Source organism: Phalacrocorax carbo, chromosome 2, assembly GCF_963921805.1.
Source record: "Phalacrocorax carbo chromosome 2, bPhaCar2.1, whole genome shotgun sequence".
In the NCBI taxonomy this organism is placed as follows: Eukaryota; Metazoa; Chordata; class Aves; order Suliformes; family Phalacrocoracidae; genus Phalacrocorax; species Phalacrocorax carbo.
Genome location: NC_087514.1, coordinates 83095270 through 83108277, shown reverse-complemented (window position 1 = coordinate 83108277; position 13008 = coordinate 83095270). Strand labels below are relative to the sequence as shown.

Here is a 13008-nt window from a genome sequence, read left to right as displayed (position 1 = left end):
CTGAATGCAGACTTCCACGCAGTACGTGACATGATGCAATAAAAAGTAGTGGGGAAAAAGAGGGGTGCATGGTTTGCAGCCTCTCCTCACAGTTTGCAAGCATGACAAGTGATCAGGTACACAGTTCAGTTGTTTGAAAGAAGCTGAGCATGTATGTAACCAGATCGGTATTTATATACCCTTCATGTGGGAGTCTCAACAAAGAATATACAAAATTTTCCACAGTACTTCAAAGCAAATTTTGTCTACTAAAACAGAAGGAAACACAGATATATTATGTCACTAATGAACACGAAAATCTCTATGATTGCCTAAAAATATGCTTCTGATATTAAAAATATCATTCATAATGAAATGTTAAGAAAAAAAAAATCCTAGTTTCGTAGCATTTGAAAATAGTGGAGGTGATTTTTTCAAAATACTGTCAAACAAATGTTTAATTTAAGAGTTTCTCCAAGAGAGCCGAATCATGCTAATTTTCTGTTTTGCAAACGTAGGTAGTCTCATAGGTCCTGTATTTTTCACACACTTGCCAAAATTGTAGACACAAACCAGTAAAAATTGACGGGAGTGCTCACAAAAGGCTAAATAATGAATAATTTTTAATACCACTAAGAACTAGCTGTCTCTCAGTAGATTTTCTGCTACCACAGATGCAAGGCACAGGCACAGCCCAACAGCAGACCTTCCATGTCTTGGGCAAAAATGAGATATTATGGTCAGCACACACCTTTCTGATTTCAGCGCTCAAGAAGAATAACAATTTGCAAATACTGTTGAAAGGTTAGCACACACCCCTGCAAAATGGTAATCTAATGTTACTTAAACACTGCTTTGATGTCTGAAATCTTACGGGGATCAGCAATAAAAGGATTAACTTCCACAGAGCCATAGTTGAGCAACCTAATCTCTACCTTCATGGCAGAGATACCAGCTTTTTAGGTATTTATGGACATCAGTTTGTTATCTGACAAATTTACAGGCTTCTTGATACCCCATAAATATTGCTCCAGCTTACTGTTTATGTACAGTTACAACCAAAAACTTTGAAAGGGCTTTTGCAAGTCAGAAGGATCAGAGGTTTATACTGAAGTCATGTGTGTATCCCTGTCTGCAATCCCTAATTAAGCCTGTATTTGTTTCCTGGAAAAGCCCAGTACTGTCAGCCCAATTTCATTTGCTGAGTCTTTTGTATTTTTCCAGATTTTGCTATTTCATGGATAGTAGTAACTCACCACAATTTATATTTTCTTCCACCAAAAGCTTTTAACCGCAGATACAGCTAGCTACAGAATGAGCATGCCAAAGGACCTTTAATAAGCAGAGAAGCATGCATATGAGAAACGTGCTCCCAAACTATGATAAGAAACATGTACTGTCTTCGCTCAGAGGTATACTGTGAAATCCCTGTGTCTTAATTTGCATCACAGCCAGCTGGCTCAAGATACTGGAGCAGAAGAGGTTCAGAGCCTATCATTATGCTCTATTAGTAAATATTTACAGTTACAAATGGACTGCCACCTTCCAGCAGTTTCTACTACTTTATAACAGAATAGATTCACTCCTTGTAACACTGAACCTTACATCTCCCTGTTTAAAAGACACCTAGGTCATCATCATTGTAGCTATGCCAGGCTATCGTGCAAAAGCACAGCAATCATGAGGGTCATTGCCCAGCCCTGCAGGTAGCAATGCTATGATGTTCCTTTCCCCATATCTGAATTACAAATACTCCTCCTCTCCCCAACCTCCCGATAACATATCTGAGCTCCCCTGTCACATTCTCCAGAAACAGCCCACACATGCTCCACGGCCCCAGATGCTGATCTAGTCCCTGTCGCACCTTAACTGTGCCTGAAGCACAGCTCTGAACCACCCAGTGCAAAGAGTCTCAGGGTCCAGCAGACACAAAGTGGACCTTCAGAAGTATTTTAAAATTACAACCAACTACACCTGGAAGAAGCAGTGTGTAGATCAAGCCACTTAACCATCTCTGTGACCGTTCTGGATATTCTTGCAGGGATAATCCTGCCTGGTGCCACATGAAAGTGAAACTCAGTGCAACAACTCAAAAGTGAAACAGACAGTGAAGTGCACTAAGTCATTGAAGTATGTATTCATAGGGTGTTAAATCCACTCTGTATTACTACCTACATATTAACATTTGCAAGAGTACAGACCTTTTTTACGCCCCCCCACCAAAGGACTAAAGTCTAACAACAAGGAGACACTCTGCCTCTCCCAGGGAATCTCTGATGGCCATGGCTCCGTAGCTCAGCCTCTCTGACTTCCACTGCCTCTCCCTAACCCCCATAACGATGGCATCCACCTTGTGAATGACAGACCCAGAAAACAAATTTGCCTAAAACTATTTACCATACAGGCTAATACCCAATATGGCTTCAGTTATTTACACTACAGTACCAACTGACACACAGTAGTTTTGAACTAGCTCTGGCAGCTACCAGCTGAGCGCAAACCACATCCAAAATGAACATCCTTGCAAATTTTGGTTCTGAGCACCATTCCTGTTAAAATGGCACAGCATTTGATGGCTGTGCCTCTTCACCTGGATAGAAAAGGGTCTCGAAAGAGACAGTCTAGAAGCAGATTGTGTATAAGAAGTTGCAATATATCAGTTATTTTCAGGGATGAACCAGTTGGCAGACCAGCGCATCAGAAGAGCAAAGTTAAATACCACACTTGCAAGTTGTAACAGACTTCATCTGCTTCTCAGCATGCTCAGTATTCTTTGACTGTATTGCTCTTCTCATGGAAGAAGAAACAGATCCAGAGACCACTACGGAGGTCTTCTAGAACAGGAGCAAGGATATCTTCAGTTTCTAAGAGCTGCTGTTCATTGTGCTCATCCTGAAATTTCCACTGAAAGCAGGAAGAGAACTGGAGAGCTTGCACAGGTATCTTTCTTACTGTATAGAAGAAATAATCTGACTGTATTACAAAATATCTTGTCTACAGGTCACCTAGAGCACATTTAAGCACTTTGAAAATTGGATATTCATAATAATCAAGATTTCCTGGGATAACAGTGTCAAAAAATGAGTTAATGTCCATAAGACCATAATACAGGAGGAAGACCTCACAGAACATTTTAGATTTTGCAGTTGAAGACTGAGCTGACTTGGTGGAGATGAATCCCTGGCATCCATCCCTGGAACAGGCAGAATACATTTGTACAATTTGGGAAAGGAAATGTTACTTCCAAGTTTTGTATTTCAAATTATGCTCTATAGTGAATAAGTCCCTAGAATTAGACTCTTACTATCTCTCTCTTCTGTCAGTAAAGATTTGTCTGCCCAATTAGATTACTTATGTACTTACAAATTGCTAAACCTTTCATTTAGCATACCTTTTTACATCTCATGAAAGGGTCTGGCTATTACAGAAATGGACTTGCTATCACCCTCATTCTCAGTACAGAGAACAGTGCATCAGGCAAGGACAAAACCACAGGTATCACCTATAAATTGCTATAGTCCGATTGCCAAAGTTAAACTTCCAAAGCTCCTGTTCAACTTCATGCGAAGCATGGGGACCTCAGTCCACCTCCAGAAAAAACAGTTCAGGAAGACAACAGGTATCTTCTGAAATCCCACTGCCTTCAGTGAAATGTAGGCACATGTGGTGGGTCAGGCCAAAGTAGCCCTTGCACAAGCCTGTTCCCAGGCACGAGTTATCTCCCATCGCCTGCAGACAAGAGCTGTAAAATGCACATCCCTCCCAAGGCAGGGTTTCAACACTCCAAACCAAAGGAAATACCGATCACAGAAACTGCCCCAACCCGCCCCCCAGCTGCTCAAAATAAATAAAAAGATCTTGTAGAGACCATTGCATCTCTGTACCTCATTGATTTACCCTACACCTCTGGGGTTCTTTTTAATAAGCAGGTTTTTATGAAGGGACGTACATAGAAAATTAAGGAAACTTGGAATTTTCAGACATAATTTTCAAAAGATTTTCTGAAAGTTTTATGAAAGGAAAAAAAACCAAAAACTTACGACTTCTCAAAATATGCAGTACAACTTCATGCTTCCCCTTACACACACACATACTCTCAAAGACACTCATATCTCACCAGCCCAGGTCAGTTCACAGATTAACATTAGAGGATGTCTGTAGAATACCCCTAGACAGAATTAGACTTGCTAGCCTTGTCTTTTAGCAAAAAATACATGTTTTTCTGTTCTTTCTCAGTTATCCTCACAGATCTTCCTTCTCCTCTAGTGTTTCTTGGAATTAACAGAACAGAAATGCAAGGTCTCACTGAGGTTCAAGCCTCTTCACACCTTAGTAGTGGTAACCTCTTCTCTTCTCTTCTCTTCTCTTCTCTTCTCTTCTCTTCTCTTCTCTTCTCTTCTCTTCTCTTCTCTTCTCTTCTCTTCTCTTCTCTTCTCTTCTCTTCTCTTCTCTTCTCTTCTCTTCTCTTCTCTTCTCTTCTCTTCTCTTCTCTTCTCTTCTCTTCTCTTCTCTTCCATTCTTTCTCCTTCCATTCTTTCTCCTTCCCTTCCCTTTCTTTTCCTGTGTTCCTTATGTTTCGGAGCAGTGACAGGCACCAGCTGCCCTCAGTCAGGCAGGTTGTGCTGCTGGTGCAAGGGAGGCAGCAGAAGACATCCACCTGGCCACCTGTCCCTACCGAAGAGATGGCTGGGGTGGCACACAGCTGTGCCCTGATGGGCCGGGCACCTCATGCAATTCCATGCCTGCAGGGCTGTGATCAGCGCACCACCTTCACACAGCAGTTACATATATCCAAAGGTAAGAAGACGCTAGTTCATTAGATGCGCACAACAAAAGATGGCTTGTGATCTCCACATGCCCTGGCTGTTCAAGCCCGGTCCTTAACACCCAACGATTTGGTGTGTTTATTGCTGTAAGACACAGGATAATAAGCTGAGAACATCTTGGCTTGGCACCTGTGCTGTTTTCTCCATGGACCACAGATAATTTTTTTCTCCTTCCCTCAGCATGTGCACAGTCCTGTAACTACTGTGCCACCTCTCCTCCCTCCAGTCTCATGAACCTCAAGATCTAGTAAAGGAGTACAGAGGAAAAGAACAGTGAATATGTAAAATACAGAAATTGTGTTCACCTGATTTTCTAACTTTGATCTTTAAAATAAGTCATTCTAATTTTGTTACTGTCCTGGTTTTTTTTAAATATGCAGCCAATAAAGGAATTCTAAGAAGTAATATTGCCAAGTCTAAGGGTTTAATTCTCAGCCAGATCTCAGTCCTATTTTCCTTTGTTGCAAGTTTATTAAAAAAAAAACCAACAAAACAAAACAAAACCACAAAACTTCAATTCCTCTACTATTTTAAAATTCCTGGGGACACATACTACACAAAAATGTGAAGAATGATGTGCTTTTTTAATATGGGCCATTTGTCAGTATATCTAAATTATAATCATTGGTAATAGACTCCAATTATGAGAGTTATAATAATTGAAGCACACTGCAAGCTGATATAAAATTGTGCCTCGTTATTTGAGAGCTTGTACATGACGATGCTTCATTTGAGAAGCATAACTACTAATAATACAGCAAGTTATCAGAAAAGTTAATAATCACATGACAATTATTTTGAAAGCAAATTAAAAAGTCATACCTGAGATATTACTAAGATTACTAAGATTCACATGAAATACTTGAGCTCTGAGGTACGTATTAAATCATCAATCAGGAACCTATTTTTCCAAGAACAGCATGGGAATGAAGATCAACAGTTCCATTACAGGAAAGATTTTGCCAAAACTATCAATTCATATTAGCATCAACTGAAACCACAAGTACTCCGCATGTGTAATACATCTTTGCAGCCTGTATGGAGTTATGCTATCTAACTAGGCAGAATTCCTGAATAAAAATAGAATTTATCTATTATTTGATGAAAAAGTCATGAAGATTTCATGGGTTCATTGAAAGTAACTATCAAAGGCTTTCGACTTAGACCCTTCTGACTGTACAGCTGAAGACCCTGGAGACACATAGTGACTGAAGATCCACTACTCAGTCTGACTCGGGTCAGACACCAGCACTACTTTAGCTGTAGGAGATTCTTCAGAAATAAATATATCAAGGTATTGCATTTTGCAGTCTCTCTGTGTTTCATTAAAGCCACTGATGTGAAGTACAGACCTATGTGCTGTATGAGCTGCTCTGTTAGAAGCGTGCTCCCAAGTGCAATACACTTCATTTCCTTAAGCCTCAGAAGCCCTTAGCCCTTCCAGCTACAAAGCCATCTTGCAGAAAACACGAGCAGAACATGGACCAACACAGTCTTGCCTTCCCAAGTCAATGAGAAGCATGGAAGAAATGCTCTTCTGTGTGCAAACTCCCTACTCACCCCAGGCGAAGCTGTGCTTTGTAGGCAGAGATAACATCTTTTTTAAGACCAGCTAATACAGATAGAAATAAAATCACTGCTGTTCTCCTTAGACAATTGTCTATAGCCGATACATTTTGGTGTTAGCATTATTTGATACTTTCCTATTGCTGGTTTCAAATCAGAATCGCACTGGTTTTGCCGCACCTGTTTTTTTCAGTGGTCCAACCCAACATTACATTGCCCAGCAGCATAGATACAACTGCCAGTGCCTCCAGTTTCATCCCTGGCAGCTCCTGCAAGACTGGTTTGCATTGTTTATAACAGAAACACAAGCCATATTAAAACCTGAGCAACACAGAAGCAGCTCAAATTAAATATACAGTGCAGTGTATGTATTGCCCAGGCTTGCGTTCAGTTCATCCAGTGCTCTGACTGCTTAAATTAAAAATGCTGCTATCAATTTCTATTTGCCTTATCTGCCCCATTCGGTCTACCAACCTTCCTAAAGACTTGACACCCAGCTCATGTTCAAGGCATTCCTCCTATATTCACATTAAGTGCATATGTTCTTTTTGTTGAATAATAAAAGCAGCTTGCAGACATGCAGGTACACACATGCAGCCAAAAGTCAGCCTGCCCCAGACTGAGATCTTAATCACACTATTGCTAGGCACATGGTTGGAAGGCGAAACACTGCTGTAAACACCTGTTTTGAAGAGACTGAGATTAATTTTACAAGAACACCTCTTGCAGAAACAGTTTGCAGTCTTCAAAATAACCTGAAGGAATAAGCCAAAAATACAAGTATGTGCCTCCTCCTTATTCTTTCCAAATTGCCACATCATTTTTGGATTTGTGCATGACTCCCCAAGAAGCAGTTTAATAAATATTTTACACTAGCCAAAGCTTTCTAATCTGTATCCTAGAATTAAGTTCCTAAATAGGAAATTATGCAAATTTCAGAGGTGCTTACTACCCACATCTTTCAAACTGTTCAGGTCCCAGGAACATGCACAGCAGAGGGAGAGGCGAGATTCCACACATATTATTCCAATTATGGCCAGCCACTTTTTGCCTCCCTCAAATAATCAAGACACCACCACCATGTCTAATTACAAAAACACGCAAGGTGATAAAAGCCTAGATAATGGGACAATTTCCTTCTAATTCACGTTTTGCTCAAATTTGGTCCCTCCAGTGCTATCTCTGTCATGGATTTCAGCACCACAAATACGCTTGGCTGGCGGACCCCTGAACTGTTTTGGGTGCCTCCAAAAGAGACATTCCGAAAATGTAAGTGTCAGATGCTAGTAAGCGATGAAAACATCAGCCTCCTCCACACTACAATCCTAGTGAAGAGCAGATGTGGGAAGACACCATTCCTGGAGGGACTGCACACTGAGAAAGGGAATTTTTTCAAGCTTAACTACTGTAGCGTGTATTTCTCTGGCCAAACAGAGAAATTTGTTCTTCTGAACAAAGAACATGCAGCCTTATACTAAACATACAGTACAAGGCACAAAAAGAGATTTTAAATTCATGCTTTCTATGCAAAAAAAAACCCCAAAAACCTATATGATTCTCATTTACATGTTTTCTTCAATAGCAAAGGTTCTAAGTCATTGTTTGCATAAATCGCAAACTTGCCTGCCATTTCCTTAACAAGGACATGGAGACTCACATTCACTTTTTAAAAAAGGCTTTAGGGTATTTAGCTAGTGAATTGTCACTGGAGACAATTAGCTATATTTTTACATTATACCTGTTTAATATTCCACACTTTAAAAATCTGTATCACTTTAATGCCCATTTAACTAGTTAAACTAGTTTTTCTAATCAAACTTGAGACAGTCCTTAGCATGTAAATTGCAGTATGCTACAAGAAATGGACATATTCATTTTGCAATCTTGGAACTACCAGTTTTACTTTGAAAATGGATTCTCCAACGTGATTGCTACATTCTTTGGCATTTTTCTTTCCCATCTCTAGGCTGCTCATGGTGCTGCTCACTGGAAAAGCACTGGGCATATGCCCCAGCTGTAAGAAAACATCCTATAGCTATGAACAGGACTCTTAACAGATAGCTCAGACCTATGATAGGTCATGGCAATCCTTAGACTATATATTTTCCTCCTCCTGTTGGCATGACACCCTCACTACAGGCAGTGAAGCTACATTTACAATTAAGAACCAAATCCAAATCTCAATTTTGTTTTGCTTTTTCAAATACAAGCTACATGGACTGCAGCACACCGTATCTGACTGCAGCACACAACTTCACAATTGTACCACAGAAAGGAAGCAAACAACGGGGAAGCAAGACCAGCCGCCATCCACACAAGGCAACACTCTCCGCCGCGGTGTGCATCGTGGGTCCATGAGAACATTGCAAGCACTTCCTTCCAAGCTACACTGTATCTAGTTTACTCAGCAAAATGAAAGATTAGCAATTTAAACACAGTATTCATTGTTGACTCCTTTATTCCATTACCTACCTATTAAAATATTTTAAGGTTTAGGATCTAGTTAACACATTCTCTATCTGCTTTTATCTGTTTCATCTCTATATTAAGCTGCAGCAATAGCTTTTCTCTGCTTGTCTTCAAAGGAAATGACTGCAGATCCACTTGATGCTCCAGGAGGTACCACAGCTTCAGGTTTAGACACTGGAAGAGGTTGGTTGATTTTAAAAAAAACACCCACATTTCTCCCAAATCTTCATCACAGGACATGCAGCTGCTTCAGTTACTGATGATGTGCCCACCTTACAGAATCATAGAATCATTAAGGTTGGAAAAGTCCTCTAGGATCATCAAGTCCAACCATTTACCCAAGGCCACCATGCTTCCTAAACCATGCCCTGAAGTGCTGCGCCTACACATCTTTTAAATACCTCCAGGGATGGTGACTCCACCACCTCTCTGGGCAGCCTGTTCCAAAGCCTGACCGATAGCCTCAGCCCTGAACACTGCAACAGCATTCCTCAGCAATGAAGGTTTTTGCAAGGACCATGGGATTAAGCCAATTTCATCCTCCAGTTAATAGAAACATGGAATCAATAAGGTTAGAAAAGACCTCTAAGATCATCAAGTCCAACCACCAACGCAACACCACCGTGCCTCATAAAACATGCCATGAAGTGCCACATCGACATGTTTTTTGAACACCTCCAGGGATGGTGACTCCACCATCTCTCGGGGCAGCCTGTTGCAATGCCTGACCACTCTTTCAGTAAAGAAATCTTTCCTGATATCCAACCTAAACCTCCCCTGATGCAGCTTGAGGCCATTATCTCTTGTCCTAACACTTGTTACTTGGGAGAAGAGACCAACACCCACTTCACTACAATCTCCTTTCCGGTAGTACACAATTGCTAAGGACAGTTAAATTAGTAATTGGAATGTTATTCTGAAAATACCTGCAAGTTTAATATTGCATTAGAAAGATGAGTAAACTTAGGTCTTCAAGACAATATTATACATCATGCCTCTGGTGGAATTTAACATTCTTCACGCAGTCAACACAAAACCTACTTACCACCTCAGCAGCACTTACAGGGTTTTCTACACTGAATTCCTGAAGAGCTGCTGCATTTCTCCTTGGACTAACACCTTTTGACTCTTAGTCTTGTGTATGCAGTTTCATTTTCAACGAAAAATTCTGTACTGAAGTCAATGTACATAAGTCAATTCAGGTTTTGCATAACATCAAAACTACCTATTAATGAAACGCTGCAAGACTTTGGGCTGAATTACAAGTATTTTTCATGTTGTTAAGAAAAAACTCCTCGTGACCACAGTATCAGTGTCAGCACCTTATCAGCTCTCAGCTTCTCACAGCTCTGTTGTAATAAAGTCTTGTAGTAAAGACATGCTCAAAAGAAATGGGAGAAATGAAAGCCTGAATGCTCAGCATCTAGGAAAACTTTCTACATTCATGCTCCTGGGCACTCAATTTTGCCATTTACGTTTTCTACCAGACTGTGGCTTGGTCTATTATATTAAGTTTGTCACTTGGGTCATTGTCACTTCCTGGTTCTCACACTAGCACAATATGTGTTTTTTTAAAACAGCATACATTTAACACAAAAGAAAATCTCATATTCCAGACTTCCTTTTTTGATCTTATTTAGAATGCGTATTTATACTGGATTTTGACTTTTTTCCCTCCCCCCGTCCATTTTTTAAACAAAGCATTACATTCAAACTACCAGGCTTACTGGTTTCACTTTAGTCACGGGGGGAGGATTATCAAAATAACATGGAACCAGTAAACAGCAATCACTGGCAAGCAAAGAGCATTAAGCATCTGATTTCTGTTTGTGTCTTACAAATATCTCTCTCCATCATTTTCGCCACTACTCATTCACACTCCTCTGACGGCTGTTCAGAACACCAGGATGTCTTAGGCAGTCTTTTAAGACTGGCAATGTGCTCCAAAACTTAAGAAATTAGACCTGTATTTCTTGACCCAGCTGAAGAATGCATCAACCAGTGTCGTCAGGTGGAGCCTATTACATGCCTTCAGTGCCACATTTTGGTAATAAGCTACACGAATTCAGAGAGCGCCTTAGACGGCTGAGAGGAAAGAGGCAGAGTTTGCTTTTTGGTTTCAGTGGTGCAAGCTGACAGGGGGCTGCAGAATAAAACCAACCTCTGTTTGTGTTGTGTCCCAATGTGACAATGGCTCGCTCTGAGAAATCCACTTTGAAAATCTAAAGTGTTTCTAACAATCCCAAAGTAAGAGCTTTGCCAGGCAATAAGCTGTACCACGTCATGTGTTAAGCTGTTAGACAAGTCACCTTGGATTCAAGACTCCCAGATCTAGACTGATTGTCTAAGTTTCTTTCTGACATATTTGCTGACTGTAATTTTGCTTTTCTTTTCCTTGGTCTTGGTTCGGGTTGTATTGGGGTGGCTGGTCAGCTCTGCTAGAGAGGAGGGTTCCATAAGACTGGAGGCTAACAAGTCCTTTTGGCAAGATTTAAAGATAGCAGCTAGTGTAATCCATGAATTGCAGAGAGATTTATGTTCAAACCAAGCAAGGCAGAAATCTGATTTTATAATTACTCAGCCAGAACCATTCCAAGCTATCAGATACCCAAAAGGAAAAGAACAGTGCAGAAGGAATAAAATGAAAACTAGAAATCAGAAAAGGTGATCAGGTGCATATGTCCTTTCAATAAAATAGCTTGCTTTTCATTTAAGTATCAGCAGGAAATCTGTCCATTTTAGAGCTACCAAATTTAAACTCACAGAATGAAAGCAAAAGAAACATAACTTTGCAGGGACAGCTGTGGAGCTGGATGTAGGCCCTTTCCCTCCCCCTCACCTGAGCACTGACTTGCATTTTGTGTCAACAAATGTAATTAATACCTAATATGGCCACGATTCAACTTCTGCAGTTCAGGATGCATATCAATTGCCTTAGATTATATTGCTCTTGATGTATACTAGCCCTCCCTCAAGCCTGTATATATGCCAATTTGCAATTTTGTTCAACTCAGACCATATAACAGAAAAGGGCTTACTTTCCAAGGCCCACATTCTGCACAGAAAACTATTTATAGAGAATTCTTAGAGTCACTCCTTCAGTTTAAAGAGCTTTCAGTCCATGGCTATTTGATTAATAGAGTTTAGAATTTATTCTAACCAAAGAAGGCAGGCAGACATCAGTATAAAGTATAACTAAGCTATTTCAGCATTAAAATGAGAGAAGTCTATCAAAGTAAAGGAGACCTGAGAAGTATGGAAAACTGGTTTTCATTTTTCAAGACAGAGCCATAAATAAAAAGAAAAATACCACTAGAAAGCTTCTCTTAGCTCCTTCATCACTAACATGTTTCAGTAGCAGCCCATGTGTCAAACCGGCACCAGGGTCCCATTTTGCCGTCCCCCAAATTAGCACATACGTGGAATATATCTACACCCCAGGATGTCCATGTTTTAAAAGGAGTAAGAGGATATCAGTTCATTTTAATGCCATTAACGGAACACAGCTGCCAAGTCTCCCGACACTAACTGGTTTTTCCAGAGGTTTTTTTGTAATCTGTTCTCCTGGCTGGTGAGGTAGCAACGGTCAGACCGAGCAGCACTTCAGTGGGGTTTTTTCCTTCCTGCACTAGCAGGTTAGCTGGTGGGACGGAGCCCCTGCATCCCCCTACGAGGTCTCATTGAGGAATGGGAACCAAGCGAGCGCCTCTGTCCTGCTGCCTCAGCTCTGGCTCCCAGGGTTTGGCTTGGAGAGGGGGAGCTTCGCTTCATAAACTTTAGATGTTGGCTGTCACAAGCCAGGAGGCATTCAGCTCTGCAGAAATCGCGCACACAGTTCTGCTCACGGCAGTTGTCTGGGTAATCCCACCACATGCGCAAGTTAAGCACTAAATTCACACATCCCAGAAAGGGGGGCCGGGTCTAAATATGATTCAAGTGCACAGAAGTCTCACATCCATATTTGGAAATACTACTTTCAAAGGTCTCATGCTATTTCAGAAAATGCTAAGTGAGTCAGTATCAAGAAATATGTCTCAAGAAACACGTAAATATTTTATGAGTATTTGCAACCCCAAATCCTCATTTAAGTCTCTTATCTACCACAATCTCTTACTCTCTTGTATTTCTTCTATTTTTAATCACAGGTAGCCGGTAAGCAATACCACAG

General features: G+C 40.7%; 1 protein-coding gene across 1 annotated transcript in view; it reads right to left on the bottom strand.

The window, feature by feature from the left end:
- BASP1 (brain abundant membrane attached signal protein 1) overlaps window positions 1-13008 on the bottom strand; it is a 53603-nt gene that overhangs the window by 2597 nt on the left and 37998 nt on the right. The gene's annotated exons all lie outside the window — the stretch shown is intronic.